At 39.4% G+C, this 18,760-nt stretch overlaps 1 protein-coding gene across 1 annotated transcript in view; it reads right to left on the bottom strand.

Annotated features, from left to right (window-relative positions):
• Positions 1-8,787: 8,787 nt before the first annotated feature.
• Positions 8,788-18,760, bottom strand: part of CA8 (carbonic anhydrase 8) — a 50,570-nt gene continuing 40,597 nt past the window's right edge. Inside the window, exon 9 of the mRNA XM_071554475.1 lies at positions 8,788-11,660. The gene's annotated coding sequence lies outside the window, so the exon portion shown is untranslated. The remainder of the gene's footprint in view (positions 11,661-18,760) is intronic.

Raw genomic sequence — 18,760 nt, 5'->3', positions numbered from 1 at the left:
CACAAAGTGATCCCTGTATTCCTGTGTGAAATAGTCAGCACCTTGTCTGGCTCTTTGCTTAAGACCCACCACCTGATTGCAGTGGCGGGAAATAAAGATTCAGGATTTATTTTGATCAATTTGAGTCCCATCTGTTTTCCTTCTCATCTTCACGTTCATCTGGTCCCTTAATTGAATAACTGACCTGCTTTCATCTCATAAAGTTCAGAGTTTAGCGTCAGTTCTGGCTTCATCCCTGTTATTAATGGAGGAGCTTTTTCGTAGGTTGCACTCTTTTCAAGTCTTTGGGGCCAGTAGTGCTCTCCTAGTCTGCATCTCCATCCTGTGTCTGTTTGAGGCACAAACCCTGCATGTGTTAAACCTGCAAACCCCTTTCAAGTGTGGTCTGAGCCCAAAGGCCAAATGCAGATATCATCTGGCAGACAACAGGACATGGAGTTACCTGGTATGGCAAACATCAGCCACAGCTGTCTCTTATCCATGGATAGTGCCTTACCCAAAGCTATAGAACCCAGCCAGATGTGGGAGTCAGCACTGGCAGCCGCCATCTTTGAGCCAGGCTGACACTCTCACAGCCAGGTTGTGTACAGTCTCCTGCTGATGCCTGCCTCTCCTTGATAAGACCAGCGCTTACCTAAGTGACTCTTTCTGTTCTGCTGGTGACTATCTGGCTGCCAGCATCAAGGGCGCAGAGGGCTGCTGAGCCAAGACAAGCAGTCCACTCATGCCCTGCCCCACCTCTGCTGGCAGAAGGGAATTAGCAGTGCTATCTCCTGGCAACGTCCAAATGAGTGACTGCTCCTCAGTCCATAGGAGAATGACTATATCATGTCTCCCAAAAAGCAGTTTTGCAGAAAAAAAAAAAAAAAGGCAGTGGAGGCCTCTGTTACCATGCTGAAGGGGTCAGTTGCAAGTAGCAATTGAAAGGCAGCTGGGAGTAATATCCTAGGGCCAAGTGTGTATCACTAGCCTCACCCTACAGCTCTGAAAAGAGTGAATCTCAGAGAGTGCCAAGGCCCAGGCTGAGGATGGTTATTCCTAAGCTAAGAGGTTTGCCAGGGTTCTGTATGAAAGTGTGACTCTATGTACAAACCCCAGACACATGCTGCCTAGGTGATGTGTTGACTGTATTGTCCAAACAACATTTTATTACTGGATGCTTCACATATTTTCTGTCACAGGGCCTTGATATTAAAGAATGATGGGAGGATATAGAATACAATGTGGATTAATGAACAAATTTTTTCTGTCTGAGTCATTCAGGGATCAGGTGAAGTTACCTGAAGGATTTTTTTCAGTCTTAATAACAGGAAGTTCATTACTTTGTTGACATTAGTGTTACTGACGCTGTAGATAGACAAGATGGTAAACCTGTTTTAAGATGCCTATTACAAGATCAAAAACCCTGTGGCCATATGACACAAAGCACTAAAACAACTTCAGTCTGTCAGTTCTAATTTGTTCCAAATATTTTGAATTCTTAGTACAACTTCAATCTGTCTTGACAGATCAGTTTTTAGCTCATCCTGCCCACTCTAATTTTATGCTGAACACACATCAACTCTTTACCCATAGCTGGGATAAAGCCTGGCATATATCCATACACTGTACTCTGGCTAATTCATCAGAAATATGCCCGTGCCTCATTCAGATTGGATTTGTACCACGGGCTGATCCAGGAGCACACAGATCTTACACAGAGGAAGCACAGTCCGTGTGTGCCCTATTGACAGAAATGGTATGTGACAGAAAGAATATAGGAGGAAAGGAAAAAATATAAAAGCTGGAGGAAAGCTGATGAGCAAAAAAGAATGAGACATGACTTAAAGGGGGATGGGGGGAGGGAGGGAAGGGGAGGGGAGGAAAAAAAGGCATGTAAAACAAAAGATGTGAAACCCACGCACAACACCTCATGGAGTGCAAATAGGGTTACACATAGTACCAGACACAGGGCACTGAGAATGCAGATTGAAGGTAACTCAAGGCTAGGCAGAAGGTCAATGCAAGCTTCTCACCTTGATGAAGGAATTAATGGGTGAAAATCTGTGAGCCCTTTTATAAAGACCAAGCCTAATAGAGTGAACTTTTCCACTTTAATGTTGGTTGATTGTAAGTAATTGCAAGTCACTTTGGTGGTGCAGTCTGGATTGGACATACAGATTTGAACATATTTTTACCACAGGTCTGAACCTAAGGGTGTACTGCTGGGTACAAAGAGAAAGAATGTACCAAGAAAGCAGGAGGACTCTATCTGAAGAGGAAAAAGTCTCATTAAAATCTAATGAGAGACAATTTAAGAGACTAAGGAGACAAAAAAACCCAAATGATCTCATTAAATTAGTAACTGAAAAACTCTTGAGAGCAGATTAAGACTTCACAGATATCTAATTCTTTCGTTGCTCTAGCCAAATGCCCTCTTCTTACAGGTGCAACTGCTTGGGTTTGGGTGATGCTACTGCATGTAGGTGTCCACCACAGCTAAAATGTCAGCTGGAATTTGTTGCTGAGATGTTTTGACTCTTTCCTCTCATTCTTCTGGCTGCTAGGGAAAGGAACAGGTATAAGGAAAGGGAGAGGAATAGGGATACCTCATCACCTGGTCTCTTGTTACCCAAAACTGAATGTATTTTAGTTCTTGCTTCTTAGAAACTGGTGGGAGAGTAACATTATTAAAAAACTGTGAAATCAATCTCATCTATGCACAGTTAAATTTCTTTCTATATCAAAAGACTCCCAAAGTGATACCAGATTGCTCCTTTCTAACTGACTAGTAAGTTAGAGGTGTATATTAAAGATTGCGAAGTCTGTCCTATCAGGAGCTGGTAATGTAACCACATATTATCACTCTCTTTATTTACAGGACTACTGACAGATACTTCCCCAAAATGCATTCCTTTTTCTTGTCTCTCTCTTTGAGAAATAAAAGCAATTACACAACAAACAAAAGTAGAATGGAGGTTGGTTTAGAAAGGAGCTGAAGGCAAAATATTTAGCTAATATATCAGAAGTCCTGTAAAACGCGCCTAAAACTGGCCCAAATTTTAGTAATTTAGGGTATTCTAACTTGAAACTTCATTACAATTCAGAAAAGTTCTAGAAATGTCAAGAAGGGCATTTTCTTTCCTTAAGGTGGAACAAAGACCCATCTTCCAAGGGCTTCATTGGCTCCTCACTTTTGAAATCCCAATATTGAGCACACTGTGGGCTCTTCTCTCAAGACAAATAATCTTCCAAAAATAATTTCTGGAGTATTTAGAATTTTAAAAAAAATTTACTGTGCAAAACTGCAGTTTATCATGCACATAAATGGCAATCAGATTCGGCTCTGATTCAAAAAGAAGTGACACTGGCAACTTATTGGTTGTTCCTCCATCTCTTAAAACCAGAAAAATTTTCTCATCATTCTGTCTCTCAGCTTTACAATTTTGACACTCACTGTTAAGGACAGTGAAAGAAAGTTCCTGCAGCTTGTAATTTCAAGGCACCAATAGGACCTTCCTTCTCTGCATTTATGAACCCCAAATGAAAATGGTAAAGAATGAGCTTGTTAGCCTTTTAGTGATTGAAAACAAAGTTAATTTTGATGGAACACTAACCATAATTATGGTAATCAGCTCTAAAATGAGAATGAATTCTTAATATTAGATTCAATTTTGCTAATGAGAAACTGGATTTAGTAATTGTCACTTGATTACCTAACCAAGAGATGCAAAGAAATATGGAAAGCCTGAACATAATACACCACTCAAAACTCTTTAGGAAAGGATGAATACTATATTATTAAATAGCATACAAAAGGTGGCTGTGCTCTGCAGCCACTGATTGCTAAACACATTTGGGATAGAAAGAATGTACAGCAGCAAGGGAAGGTGTCAGGTCAGGAGAAGCAAGAGAAGGTTGTATTTCAGAACAGCAAACAAAAGTAACATGATACAGGTGTGAAGAGGCCTTTGGAGGGAAGAGGCAGAGTTCAGATTCAAGGGCAGGATTACAGGACGCAGCAAATCTGCTTCCATAGTGGTGCTTACTTGAGACACTGCAGGTACTGCCTTGCAGAAACCAATAAATTTAACAAAATTTCACAAAAGTTACTTTTTCTCAAGAACTCAGATAACAGGGACCTCTGAAGTTGAGTATCTAAACTCAAGCAAAACCTGCTTTGCAGGGAGTGGCAAAGGCCCTGAAAACACAGGAATTTTTTTTCCCATGGCATTCTTGGCAATTCATCGCAGCGAGCACCTAGAAAGGGCCGCAAACCACTGTGCCATGGGGAAACTCTGAGAAAAATGTTTATGCCAAACAGGTATGTAAACATCTGCTCATGCAGAGCACACTTAGTCTGGGCTGTCCTATGGTTCAAGAACAATGTGTCGTTGCTCTAATATTACTATTACAAAGAAAGCCCTTGGGGACTACTGTGGATTCAGGGTGCTCACAGCTCAGATTTATATTTCCTAACAGCTCTGATTCCATTAAAATCATACAGATGGGCTCCATTTTGCAAGTGAAAAGCAAGAAAAAACAGTGGGACACCCTTAAGAGTTGAAGTCAAACCAGCACTGGGATTTGGTGCTCCTCAAAACCCCTGGTGACTCTGCTGCCACAAGCCCAAACACCATGGAGATCTCTATTGCATCCACAGTGATGGGAGGAGAGTGGTGCTCTGAGTCATGGGTGTGCCAAGACCCTACTGGAGCCACAGGACTGACTTTGCAGCCACTGTTACTCCTGAGGACACCACTGCTTCAGCCTGACCTGCCACTATTTCTGCTGGGCTTTACTGCTGCTTAAAATTTGTGATGACTTAGGTAGTGGCAGTTTGTATTTGATGTCTGGTATTTATTTGTGAATTTTATCCGAGTAGATGTGATCTTGACATATGGCTTAATCTACAGTTTTCTTTCCAGTTTTAATAGAAACCAGTCTCAAATTTTATACATGTAATATTTCTTGCAAAGTATTTCTTTGCCTGGAGATCCCTTCTTGAACAAGGGGCATAGGTCAGAAAAAAACAGATGACAAATTATGATACAGAGAGAAACATCTGCAGATATACATTTTCTTTGTTTGCCTTTTATGCTTGGGAACAAACCTTGCCTGAAGCTCTATAGTATGCAGACATCTAGTGGTTGCATAATATAGTGCAATTAACATCTTTACAGTACACCTATAAAAATTTTGCACCATCGCTTCATCATCTGAAGGCCAGGTACCTTGGGTCCTGTTGAAAACACATTCTTTGGCTCTGTAAGACTTTTTTCATTCATTACAGCCCTAGTCACAGGTATTTTGAGGTACTCTGGCATCCTAGGATTCCATTTTAAGTTGTGTGAAACTGGGGTGGTAAAAGCATAAAATGGCAAAAAATCAGAAAGATTCAAAATGCTGCAGAACATCTAAGTCACAGCCTAAAATTTCACACTGAGACTCATGCTCTTGGTAATCATTACTGCCTTCCCTACCAAGAGCATACAGCTCTCTTGGATTTTTTTGTGATTGTTTTTTAGTTTTCTTTTAAGTAAACATCTCCTTAACTATGTGAATTGCTACATTTCTGATCCATGAATAAATCCTTTAGCTACCTTTGGGTTACCTTTTTTTTTTTTTGTTTTGCTTAGCCACACATGATTACACAATTAAAGAGACCAAGCCTTTTTCAAATTATGATTCAAATAAAGAAACTCAGTTCCAACTGACCTATAGTGCATTGAAAAACAAAACAGAAAAACCCCAACTGGTATCTTCACAACTTGAGGTTAAATACACATTTTCCAGAACTGCTTTATACCTGTTATTTAAAATACTGCTGACATGGTGTATCGTATCCAGCTCTATGTGTTTCACTGACATCATAGCTTTCATGTTTCATGCTCATCGCTGTCAGATGTTTACATGGGAGGCCTTTCAGAAAGCACTGTTTGTAGTGTATATTTATATTAGAGCCTAAGGGAGGAAAAGAGTTTATGTCTATGTAAGATCAGGTTGTTTTTGTCTCCATCTCAGACACAAACATCACCTTTAATAATAAGCACAGGAGTTGCTCATGCACTTGAATCGCCTGGCTTCTCAAGTGTTTTACTATATAAAAGAATGGAGTTTGTGTTATGACTTTATTTCTTTATTGTCTTCCATCTCAGGGGATGTGATGGGAATGGGAAGGTAACCCAACATAGAGAATGTGGAGAACAGCCAGTGTTTGGGATCAGGATTGCTATCTAAGGACAAGCACGCAGTGGTGGGAAAGGAGCAGGAGAGCAGAAGTCTCAGGGAATAAGGCTGGCTAGAAGGGTTTCCGATCACTGATTTGGGAGTTGGCTGTGATTTAGTCAGCTGGTGTTACACACCCAGTATGGACTACTTCCAACATAAACAAGTTGAGATGGAAATAGAGAAGGAGTATTTCCAGCCACATCCCTGCTAGTGAAAAGGACACTTAAGAAAGTTTCTTTACGCTCTTTTTTCTTTGTTATCTTTATGCTTTCTTTTTTCTTTGTTATTCAAGGCTCAAACAGCTCATTGTGTACTTTACAGGGCAAATTGTTTTCACATTTATCTAATATTACCCCATCTTCAGTTGTTTCCCTGATATCTGGGGAGGAGAGGGCCTCTGGATCACAATCAGGTCAGGCTTTGGGGAAGGCCAAGCAGAAGTAAAGATCTGCCATTGTCTCTGTATACAGCATGGGAAGAACAGTGGTGAGAAGGATTTGAAGACACCAAACAGAAGAGTCACAAAAAATAACCCAGCACTGAAATACAAACCTTGCCTTAGAAGTCATCATCTCAGCAAACCAGAGAGAAGACTGAAGAGGTGACCTGACTACTGATTCAGTGCTGGGTTTTTAACTTTGCAGATAAGGCTAAGTTAAGACAAAACAAGTTCTGCTGGACAAAGACTACGTGTTGCATGTCAGTAAGAAGAGTCTCTCTCTAACCGCTGGGTTTTTTCTTCTGCCTGGCATCATACTGTCAGTTTGCGATCAGAGGGGAATCCTCATGTGATACAGGGGAGAAGGCATATGCAAAGTGAGTGTAATGTTCTTTAATATATCTGAAGCATTCAAATGAATACTGTAAGGAAAAGCCCCATGAGCAAATGAATAATGTCTTCAGAGCAAGTGTCAAACATCATTCAGTATAAAGAACCTGGGGCAGAATAATGAATAACAGGCAAAAAGGGAAGGGAACAGAACTTTAACACTAATTAATTAAACAAAGGAAGATACCCAACCACATAAATACCAACAGTGCTGGTGAGCTGATGTTAATCATACAGTCTTCGTACCATAATTTATTAACTTTAAAGTTCTACTATTCATTTTAAATTGTTCTTGTTTTAAAAATTATTTTTCTATGTATAGCACTCTAAAGATATGAATACACACACAGATGGGTGCTTACAATGGCAGTTACACTTTCATAAATAAATCTGCAATAAATATTTCCAAACACACCCCACATGGACCAGCCTTAAAAGGTGTTGTGGATGACTCTCCAGCAACCTGACATTTCTGCAGGTTGCACTGTTGTATACAGGAAGGACACATCTCAAATCAAACTCCATGGCTGATGATACCATCATGAAATCCAGCTGAAGAGGAAAAGGCACGCCAAAATTTGTCCTCCTTCCACAGTTCTCAACCCTTAGATGGTTTTCCCCTTTTCCTCTATAGCCTTTAATCCCCCTGGTGCTTTCCCCATTTCTACAAGGAAGGAAACTTCTCACTGGAGTTTATGTGACACCCAAGAAAGAATTAATTTGCACTAGACTAGGCCATTACAGTACTAGTGCTGTGCCCACCAGTCAAACTCAATGAAGGCAAGTCTGAGTTTACAGCAGCTGCACCCTGGCAGGGTCTGGGAAACACTGATGTGTATGACTCCTTGTGAAACTGCATATGCATGGATGCCCTCTCCTCATTCCTTCTCCATTCTCAGCAAAATCCAGCTGAAATTTCTCAGTAAAATTATTCTTTCTTTGTGCTGCTCTGTAGTTAAGAATTTTTAACTCTTAAGCAACAGTAGTCTTCAACTGTTGTCTGAGATTCAGGAACACCAATGAATCAAACTTTAGGAGGCAGACAGGGATGGTGGCCAGAGACCACTCATTGGTGTCCTAGCTCACTCCTCTTTCTATACACAGCCACTACACCATGCTTGCAAATATAATGTCTGGGATCAAGTCTATCCTTTAACCCACAGCAATTTATGTCTGGTTACCTCCCAGGTATATTTTGGGAACAGGCCTATAATTCATTATTGCTCCACCTATGCATTGATTTTCACACAAAGGAAAGGTGGGAGCCAGGCATGAAGATTTAGGGACGCATGGTACTCTCTAAGAAGCTCCTCTGATTTGGATAAATGGGAGTCCAGGATCATAGCCCATGGTGCAAAGCACATTGCACTATGGTCTGAAGTCAAGCTAAAAGTTTAAAGCCTCCAAGTTTTCCTGGGGACTCCAGAAAACTAGAGTAACTCAAAGAACCTGTCACCTGCAGAGGAAAGATCATCAACAGCAGACATTCTGCCTCAGCTCACCAGCCTTCACCCAAGAGCTGGACTTCTTCCTATTCCCAACGCCTTCCTGCAGTTTACCAGAAGCCTGTGGAGTCAGACTTTGCCTGATGAGGCACATAGCTGCTTTTAATTATGTCATTGATTTCTTGATCAACAAGTGCCTAACTGCTCAGCACCTCTTCAAAAGTTGTAATTCACATTCTAATAAATTTTAAAATTATGTGGAGCATTATGCACATCAATATTTACCTTTAAAAATACTTCCAAATAGCTATCTGATTCAGAATTTTAGCAGCTGTAGGCTTGGAGAGGAAGTTATTCATTTAGGACCTTGCACACTTAGGCCCTCAGAACACCTTTATCAGTTTTTATGATTTCTTAAAAATGTTAATACAACGACAGGCATGTGGGACTAATTGGAGAGTAGCAGAGCCTTGCCACACTCAATAAAATCTCTCATGGGTGCAGTGTAACTGAAGTAATATACAGAGAGTCCTTCCTGCAAATTCCTCCCTGTGGATTCCTATGAAAACCAGAAAAAAATAATTTAACTTTTCCCAACACACCATGAATGTGGGTTGACCAATCTGTTATTAGAATGGGTGTGTTTTGTGAATGAATTTGTTGTCATAATTAGATCTAGTTCTTAAGACAAGATGCAGTTATAAGTATTTTTACCAGTGGGGTTTTATTCCTCTTTCAACACCAAGCCTAGAAAAAAAAAAAAGGCTGACAAATGTTGAGACATTTACTAGCCTCAATTCCTCAGTAGTAGTATTTATATGACTAGAAGTTCACTGCACAAGGCAATGCCTGAAAGAACACAAATACAGGAAGCAAGCACAGGAAAAGGAAATAATGGACTTTTTGGTGGAGACATTACATCATTTGCTTTGCAATATATCCGTATTTTACAGCCAAAATAATATCAGCCAGCTCCAAGATAAGGAACGTGTTTATTTAGAGAATAAATCTAGTTCAGATTTCATCACAATGTCAATATTTCTACTATAGTTCCTGTCAGTTAACACTCAGTAGTTGTGTGCAAAGGGAGATGATCTGAATGAACTGTGCATATAACCTGAGAACTGCCAGGTTCAGAACATGGTTCACTACAATTTCAGAGGTTTCTTTCGTTGGTGGGCACAAGGAGGTCTTCACCTTGCAGAAACCAGATGACTTCCACCTCACATAGCTTTGTTTTGTTTACTCAAGATGTTAGTACCAAACCTGATGACCAGGACAAATTATCAGGCTCCTGTCCAAAACTGCAGACAGTCCAGCCTAGCCATTGCAGGCCATTGCATCAGAGACTTCTCCCTGCCCTGTGGTATGATGTGTATTAGTGGGAGGCTGGGCTCTGGTGATCGTGGGTTGGGCTCTGGTTGCAGCTGCTTGGGGAGTCATCACTGCAAGAAGAGGGACAGCAACTAGTGAAGCTGCTACATGCATATGCTGGGGACACTGAGGGGCAAAGTGTGGGTTTGGCCAGCACAGAAATCTTGAACCCATAGATTAGATATTGGGGTTGTGTTTCATTAAATGTGGGCAGAAGACAGAGAGGAACTCCTTAAACACAACTCTAAGAAATACAACTTTCTATAGGCCAAAGGAGCAATGTGGCAACTGCTACTGTGCTAAGCCCAAAATAAACAGGCAACCTCATGGTGGGCTGCTTGCTGCACATTTTCTATGCATTTATTGCAATGCATGCTGTCAAGGGATATCTCCAAAGGCAGCATGTGTTTCTGCAGTACGTTCAGTTACAAATACAGTAAGTGTCTACTCCCCCTCACCCAGCTCACTTGCAGAGTGTGGGTTTGTCCTGTTGTTTCAGCTGCCCCAATATACACAGAAATTACTCACTCAGAGAGTTCATAACTCATTATTCAGCAGCAGCAGTGCCCATAACCCTTGACAAGGTGGACTAAGGATGCTTTCTTACATTGCATTTACCATTGCCTAGGGATGACTTTGTGACTGATGATTGATCTGCTCCAAGGGAGTAATCTCCCCTTGTGAGCCCTTGGTTTGCATCTTCATTGTGCCCCAGCCCGGAGCTTGCCATCTGTGCCTCTGGGATTCTTCCACTCACAGAGGTCTCTGCATAAACCTGACCCCTCATTCTAGTACAGTGGACCTCACTAATAGCTATGGTGATCAAAGTTGCTGTTCCATACATTACTGACTCCGTCCTTCAAATCTTGGTGTTTCACAGCAATTAGAAGCTATGGTCTTGACTAGCAGGTTTAGAGTACCATTCCCGTATCTTCTCTGTCAGGTAAGTCATGTGTGGCCCAACACTGCAATCTCCATGCTGTGCAGTGAGTTCAGGACATGCAGAGTAGGTCCTGAGACCACCATCTTCAGCAATGTACAGAACAAATGCAGCTGTCATAATTCATGAGAGTACAAAAGCTGATAATTTTCTGCCTGAATTGAACACTTCTTTGCAAAGCTCCATGACCCATCAAGTAGAAAATAATTCAGACAATTCTGTTTATTGTTATACTCATTAAATTTCCTTAGTTCCAAACTGTCCTTTATTTCAGTAAGGTTCCTAATAATGAAAATGTCATTCAGCTTTATTCAGATAAACAATGTTAAATGCATATGTTTGGCAGAGAAGAGTTTCTTTCTGCCAAAAAATTAAATCTGAATTTGTATAGTACTCTTTCTGAACAATGTTTTCCTTAGTTTTATAGAATGCACTTCCTCTCTACAGAAAAGATGGTTACTGACAACACAAGAAATTATATGGAATAAAATTAAATCTAACATTCAAAAAATAATGAATATTTCTATATTAGCATTCATACCAAGCTTAAAGTCAGTACTATTTGGATCACAGATGACTATTTAATGCTATGGCAAAGTAACTATAAAAGCCAATATAGCTACCATTGAAAAATAATTAACAGTGAGAATTGGAAGATTTAATGTGTTTGCTTCTTTTAATGTACAGCCCCATTCACAGAATTTCACTGGACCATGTGGACAGACCAACTGTCACAGCTGTCTATCACAGCTGAATTAGACGAAGACAAACAATACAGGCTTTGTAGTTCAACTGAAGCAGCAGCCTCAAAAGTTTCCATTTCTCATCTGCGGGCACTGTGGGAGCATTGTCCTCTCCCTCTCTGAAAAGAGAATGGAACAATTATGTTACTGAAATTCCTCTGCAGTGGGTCTGAAAGACTGTTTATGTCCAGCCAGGGAGACAGGGAAAACTACAAGCTGAGATTTCATGACAGCAGGTGGGAGCAGTTTCAGAGTATATACTTCAGTGACATAATGGTCCTGATTCTTCTCTTTCAGGGTAAAGCCAGTGCTGGAAGATTTACTAGCAATGGAGGAAATGGTAGTAAAAATGCAAAGTTAAATGTAGTGGTAAAATTATTAATTCAAACCAAAGTTTTACAATTGGCTTTCTGAATCAATCTGGTAATTAATTCTAATGTGGTGTGCATGGCAGTAAATGAGAAAGAAAAACATACTAGTTACAGAGAATTTTTTACCATTTACTCTTTTAGGGACCTTACCAAGTGAAGTGCTGAGTACTCGGCTCTCATGGGAGTGAGGTGGGCTCAGCAGATAGAAAGCAATCACCCCATTTATTCACTAGCAGTAGAGATTAATCAATACTTGATTTCATGCAGACAGACATTCATGTTCTTTGGCATAACAAGAAATCAGCTGCTCAGGTTGCTCCAGTGCTCTCAGTTCAGAAGCAGTGCCAAACCATTACATTCTGTTGTACTAACAATCTCCTTTTTTTTTTTCCCCCCGAGCTTATTTTAGTTTTAACTATATCTTAGTTCATACACACAAACAATCCACAAGTGCTTGGGTCCAAATGTTCATCTGGGACTACAAGGAAAAGTCAACACATTCTAAAGAGTTCCCACTCTTTCTTTAAAGACAGAGTAAAGGCTGTCAGCCACCATCAACACTGCTCAGTGCCTACACAGAGACAATCTACGCAATCCTTTGCATGTGCTCCCTGATTCATTCTGGCAGCAGGACCATTTGATGGTCCATTTGAGGAACTATCAATCATCTGCCTTCCAAGGGAGGCTGTAAGTCCTTCACAGAACAGCGGGTTTTAGCCATGGTTACACTCTACATAAGAGCACAGAGGATCCTCAGTTCTTCCTGGGGTTTGGTATAAAGGTGTAACATAAAAAAAACCAAGTAATAATAACAAGTTATTCTCCATCTCTGGAAAAACTCTTGGCATGTTTTTCAGTGGTCTACTGATACAAGGGACCAACCCCCACTGAACTGAACAGAAAGCTTCTATTTCCATGGCCAGTAGGTACTGGATCAATGACTAAGACTGAAAAATCTGAGAAAGCCCAAGAGAAGCCAATATCGTTGTGTTCTTAAGGTTCCGTGTAGGCAAACTAATGCTGTGACATAGTGACACTTTCTCAATCTCAATTAGTACTAAACTAATTAAGAAAACTGTTTTATACACTGCAGTGAGTAGTATCTCTCCTCTTTCTTGGATAATCCCTAGTGTGATGTAAGGGTGATTGAGTATCTAATTACTCCTTAATTGAATGCACATTTTGAACATTTTTAGCTAGTTCAAGCTTAATGCTTTTAGTCCAAAAGTCAGTCAGTGAAATTAAGTTGAAGTGGGATTTGGGCAGCTATTGTATTAATGGATTACTTCTGGAAAGGAGCCTAATTTTGAACCAGCTCTAAGATTTCAAATGCATTTGTTATAGAAATACTTAATGTATTCAGTGACAAAAGACTGATTGTATGTATTGATAGTGTTGTTATTTATGTTTACTGTTTATTCTTGTTTAACAATAATTTTTCTACCATGCTAAAACAATGGCACTGTTCTATGATGTATATGATCAAGTAACACACTACTCAGACTAAAGATTTATATGGATATGAAGATACCTGCTTCTCTTACTCTGTTGAAAAGTATTTGGAAATGCAATATTTGATCTTTAGTTGTACAAATGGGCACATATATTATAATCAGAAAATTGCCTAGATGCCTTGCTGGTTTATAGATTATATTTCTGCCCCTGAAATTTCCTTCCCTTGGGTTGAGTACAATATATATTAAGTAGAGTCCCACTGCTTCTGGTGAAGTGTTCTACAGGCCAGAAAAAAAAAGAAAAAGAAAATGCAAGAAAACCTTTCAGGATCAGTACCATAAAATGTAAATACCTTCAAAATCTGAGAGTTGTTACCACAATACCCGTGGTTAAAAAAATAATAAAAAATTCAAACAAGGTCAATCAAAACTCAGTAATCAACATTAGTAAGTAAAAAAATCATTCTATTTCCACAAAGATTTAAATCTCTTTCATATAGTAATTTAATGTACCTATATTCTTCACAGAGAAAATTTTCTTTTACAAAACTAGAATAAGTGCAACACTATAAATTTTATCTGAGAAAAAAGGAACAGCAGCAGGAGCAAAGATAAGGTCAATCTGTTATATTTTTAAGAACAAATGCTCCCAATATTCTTATATCAATAGAGAGAATATATTTAAGAGAGAAGATATAAGAAAACTTCAGTGAAAAGAATTATTTTTGAAAGTCTTCCAAAAGTATTGAGAAAGTGTAATTAAGAGACTACAGAGAATGGCCTCAATATTATGCCTTTCCATCTCATAGGGAGGAAACAAGATGCCCCAGTACAGTAGCCTTAGGTCAAGATCAGTGTACAAGATCAAAAACTTTATTCTGCTACTTAAATGTCAATCTGCTTTTAGGATACTCCTTACCATAATTGTCTCTTATTTTGTTTCCTTATGGAAGGATCTTACTTTCTCCTCCTTAACATTAGGATAAATCAAAAAGCTTGAGAGTTTAAAAAAATCAGAAGACATGGGTGGCAAACCCATTTAATACTAACTTAATATTACCATCATCCTATACCTTCCTAAAAAGAGCATCTGAAAGTACAGTTAGGCATGGATTCAGAGTATCACAGAAAAGAGAATTGACTCCTTTATGAAACCTTATCTTTCCTGAAATGCTCTGCATTTCTTCCATTAAAAGGTCACAATTTACTGAGTCATCAAGTTCCATGGGCATTTAACTACATGTAGCTAACTAAAATGTACCTTTGCCTTGAGCTCTAGAGATGCACCAGTAAAATCTTAAAGATTTTCTCTGTAGCACTGCTTTATCATCAGCATTGGTGTTATTCATAAAACACTGGTAACAACAGACATTGCTGTCATTCTCTTCCTTGAGTGGCAATTATTAGTTGCAAAAACATTTCCAGTAAACCAAATAACTTGGTGGTTCGTGTTTACTATTTGTTTTCAAAACATGGTTATTTTCTTAACAAGAGTTTTTTGCATACTGTTCATTGCCTTGTCTTCATCCATATTAAACTATTAGAATGAAAAATTCCAGTAAGAGTGAGGATCTGGGCCTACTTGGATCTTCAGTTTCAATCTTCTGCTTAAAACTTCTGTGTGATTTCATACAGGTAAAATAGAGTGCTCTCCCAGTGCCTAACATGTAATACTGCTGACAGAGGAAAGCATATTGCAGGCCTTCTCTGTCTTGATCAGACATATGTACCTGTATACCCTTCTAATATCTTTGACATTTGAGAGTCTGTTACATTACATTTTACATACACTATCTCTTTTTCTAAAAATAAGTGAAGTTTTATCAAAGATTATTTAAGCTTCCTACCATTTTAACTCACCACTGATGTGCAGCAATTTGGCCATAACTGAAAATAACAGAGTAGACTTTCAGTGTGAGCTCAGACTCTAACTTGTGTGGTGTGATTGCCAATAAACATGTCATAAGGGTGTTTTTTATGACAGGCACTCCTGGCTACATTATCAATTCCCAAGCAGAAGTGTACAAACCATTCATGGTTTATGGTAAGAAGCTCGAAATTATACTCTCAAAACTCTTTTTATGAAAAGCTGAAGGTAACAGTGAATTGTGAATAGCAAAGAGTATGTGATACTGAGACCCACAGGTCACAAAGTTTGGGAGACCCTGTCAGTATGAATTATCTTATCCGAAGCATAAACAGAGATCTGACTCCTAGGCTACCTTATAACTTTTTCAGATTTGAAAAAGAAGCTCAGTAATAATTTTCTTCTTTGCTTATTTACATTCTAAGGGATTCTGACTATTTTCCATTTCTACACAATTTGTGAATTTCTAACAAGATCTCAGTAAGGAACTGAACAAGGATAATTCCAATATGGTGCTAACTCTGGAAACAGTTACAACTCAAAATGGTTTTGGTCCTCATTTAGGACTTGATCACTCCCTCTACTGATGCTCTGGCCTGAAAAGAGAATAAATATCTATGACTCTTGGCTGCCTCTCTCTGGCTACCAAGTCCATACATTCTGGGCCCCATGTCAGAGGTATGTCATGCAAGCAACAAAAGTGTTTTTCTGCTCCCTAATTTGAATCATAGCAGTGGAAAAAAATTATGTTGACATTAGAGGGTTCATTTAAAATCTCAGTGCACACCTTATTCCCTGCTATTATAATGAAGTAGTGGGAAACAATCTGAAAAGGCACTGTCTTTCAGCCATTCCTCGAGCTTTTGGTTGCCTGAATGCTCCAAAAGTTTTGGTTTGTTTCCAGTAGACCTCTGATTATGGTGTGTGCCTCACAAGCCAAATGTGTTTGGCCCTCTGACCTACAGTCATGCACTCAAGTATAAACACATTCTCAAGTACCCTGAAGGGACAACGAAGTGTTGGGCATGATATATAAGATTTTAAACACAGAAGAACAATTATTAGTTTTGTTGATAACATGAAGTTCAGTTTCTTTCAAGGACTGAAACTTAACAATTAAACCAACTACGTTTTAAGTACAAACTCTAAATTCATGAAAACAACAACCGATAAGAAAATCACTTGCTGAAGCAACATAAATACTCATATTTCATCAAATCTAGGAAATTGCTCTTTGCATTTCTAAAGAGCTACTGTTGATAATCTTTGTGTTTCTTGGGGTTTTTTTAAACAGGAAAAAGATAAGAACAGTTGTTACAACCTCATGATACATGGCTGCTGAAAGCCCACTCCAGCTCTGGATCCACACAACAGGAAAGAAGAAAACTCCAAGCATTAGGATTGTGGCAGAGCAATTTGTTCATGAGTTTCACAAACTGCAAATGCTACTAGTAAAATGAGAGTAAAGACACATAAATTAGTAATGTTAATGCCCATTAAAATGTAAAATTCACTGAGATCTGCTTAAACAAAGAAAGACAGACCATAGCATAGCATCACGCTTTCCATTTCTCAAAGGCAACATGCAGCTCCACAGCTCCCTCTGTATTGGAATATCCCTTCCTATTCTACAGTGTTACCATACAATTTGCATCTCCATAAAGAGGAGAGTGCACCACTATCATTTTAGTACTAGCTCACTCCCACTGGCAACACTGATCCTCTGATCAATGTTCTTTGGAGAGGACAACATAGTTCTGTTGTCACAAGAGTTGCTTAGCATCTTCAAAAGCAAGTAATTTACACTATCCACACAGTAAACACACCAGATACAGTCAACACATTTCCTTCTCTTCGTGCTGTGAAACTAATGCGCCAATTACCACTTGTGTCAGGGTCCCCTCAGACCTCTCAATATCATGCAGACAGTCTCTGCAGCATCAGGCATGCAGTCTCTGCTCCTCCCACCCTCAATTAGTCCTTCCTGTTCCTCAGGCCTAGCACGGTCTTGCTATTTTAATGATGTCACCCATTTTTTTCTTCTAATCTTGAATACATAACTAGGAAAATGGTAATAATATTAAGAAAGTTCTAAATCTGGATCAATTTCTGCTACCATAATTTACAGGACATGGGAAAGACTTGCAGCTACTTAGTATATGAGGTCTACCAAACGTGAATGTGTATGAATGCATGTGTATATGCACTTCTGTATATAAAAATTGATGTTTTTTTCAGAAGTGTCTGAATTGGTAACAAAAAAAACTGTTCAAGAGAACTGGAGTAAAGTATTTATGTAGATGGAGTAGGTATAAGCCATCATCACATTTGGAGGATAATTCTTTATTTATGAATATAAAATAAACTGTGTTTGGGAGGGGGACTTTTGAGACAACACATTGGAGATCAAATTCATTAGTTTATTAATTATTGTCCTAGCTCAGCAGGAGGGACCAGCTAACCCTGTGTGGGGGTGATCAAAGCTGTGTATTCTACCCCCTCTATTCATTCCCCAAGGACAATGGACCATTAGCAGCAGCTGCCCAGGGAGCCATTATCACCTTCACACCCAACCTGAGGGGGGGCGGAGCTGCCAATGGGCCATCAACAGTTCAATACCCCCTGGCTCCCAGAGTTAATCACCCATTGTGTGAGTCCCCGCCCAGGGGGAGGGCCTGGGTGCTCCCTGAGGGTACATAAATGGTGGGTAAGAAGACCTCAGGAACTTCTCCTTGGATCCAGAAGAGCAGCAGGACCTCGACAGGAGGAGATCACTGCTCTCACCCAGACCACAGCCCTCACCTGCACCAACAGGCTTTTCATTTCCTTTTGCTCTGGACTTGGGGGAACCACAGGGGTCTCAGCACAAGGGCAAACAAACCCCCTTGGGTTTGTGCCCCAGGACACTGGGTTATACTGCTGGGGTTTTGTGAGTTGAAAGCAATTTCCCTTTTGTGTCAGTGCTGTTATTATAATATTATTATTAAATTTTAGCTCTGACTTATAATCTCTCTTGTGGTGAGTTCACTTCCCCTGCTGGTTCACCTTTAAACCAGCACAATTATGCTCAGTGGCAAGCAAACTAAAATTTATCATTTTCAAAAAAGATCTTTCAATATTATTTTAGCAAATCATTTTTTACAAAAAGCTCTTACTGTCTTCTATTGAAAGAATCTCATGGATTTCAATGACTTCTGTAGTAAGCACCTATTTGACCTCCTCTTAGTAAATAGGAGCAATACCAGTTGCCTAGTCTATGCATGGAATCATACACTCTGATTTATAAATGGATGGAGTCATGTAGGCATACCATACTGAGTTCAGTATCATTACAAATTCAAGTTGATAATCAGGTGTTTGAAATCAGTCATCTAGCTCATTCACAGATAGAGCTGTTCCACTGATGTAAAAGAGGAGAAAGGCATGTTTGTTAAACCAGTGGCATATAAACTAATAAGGATTAAAGAGGGGTTGATAAATCCACTGAAAACCACAAATTACATGATCTTTAGTGAAGAATGTGCTAC

This window comes from Pithys albifrons, chromosome 4 (genome assembly GCF_047495875.1).
Source record: "Pithys albifrons albifrons isolate INPA30051 chromosome 4, PitAlb_v1, whole genome shotgun sequence".
NCBI lineage: Eukaryota > Metazoa > Chordata > Aves > Passeriformes > Thamnophilidae > Pithys > Pithys albifrons.
This window is presented reverse-complemented; position numbering and strand designations above follow the sequence as displayed.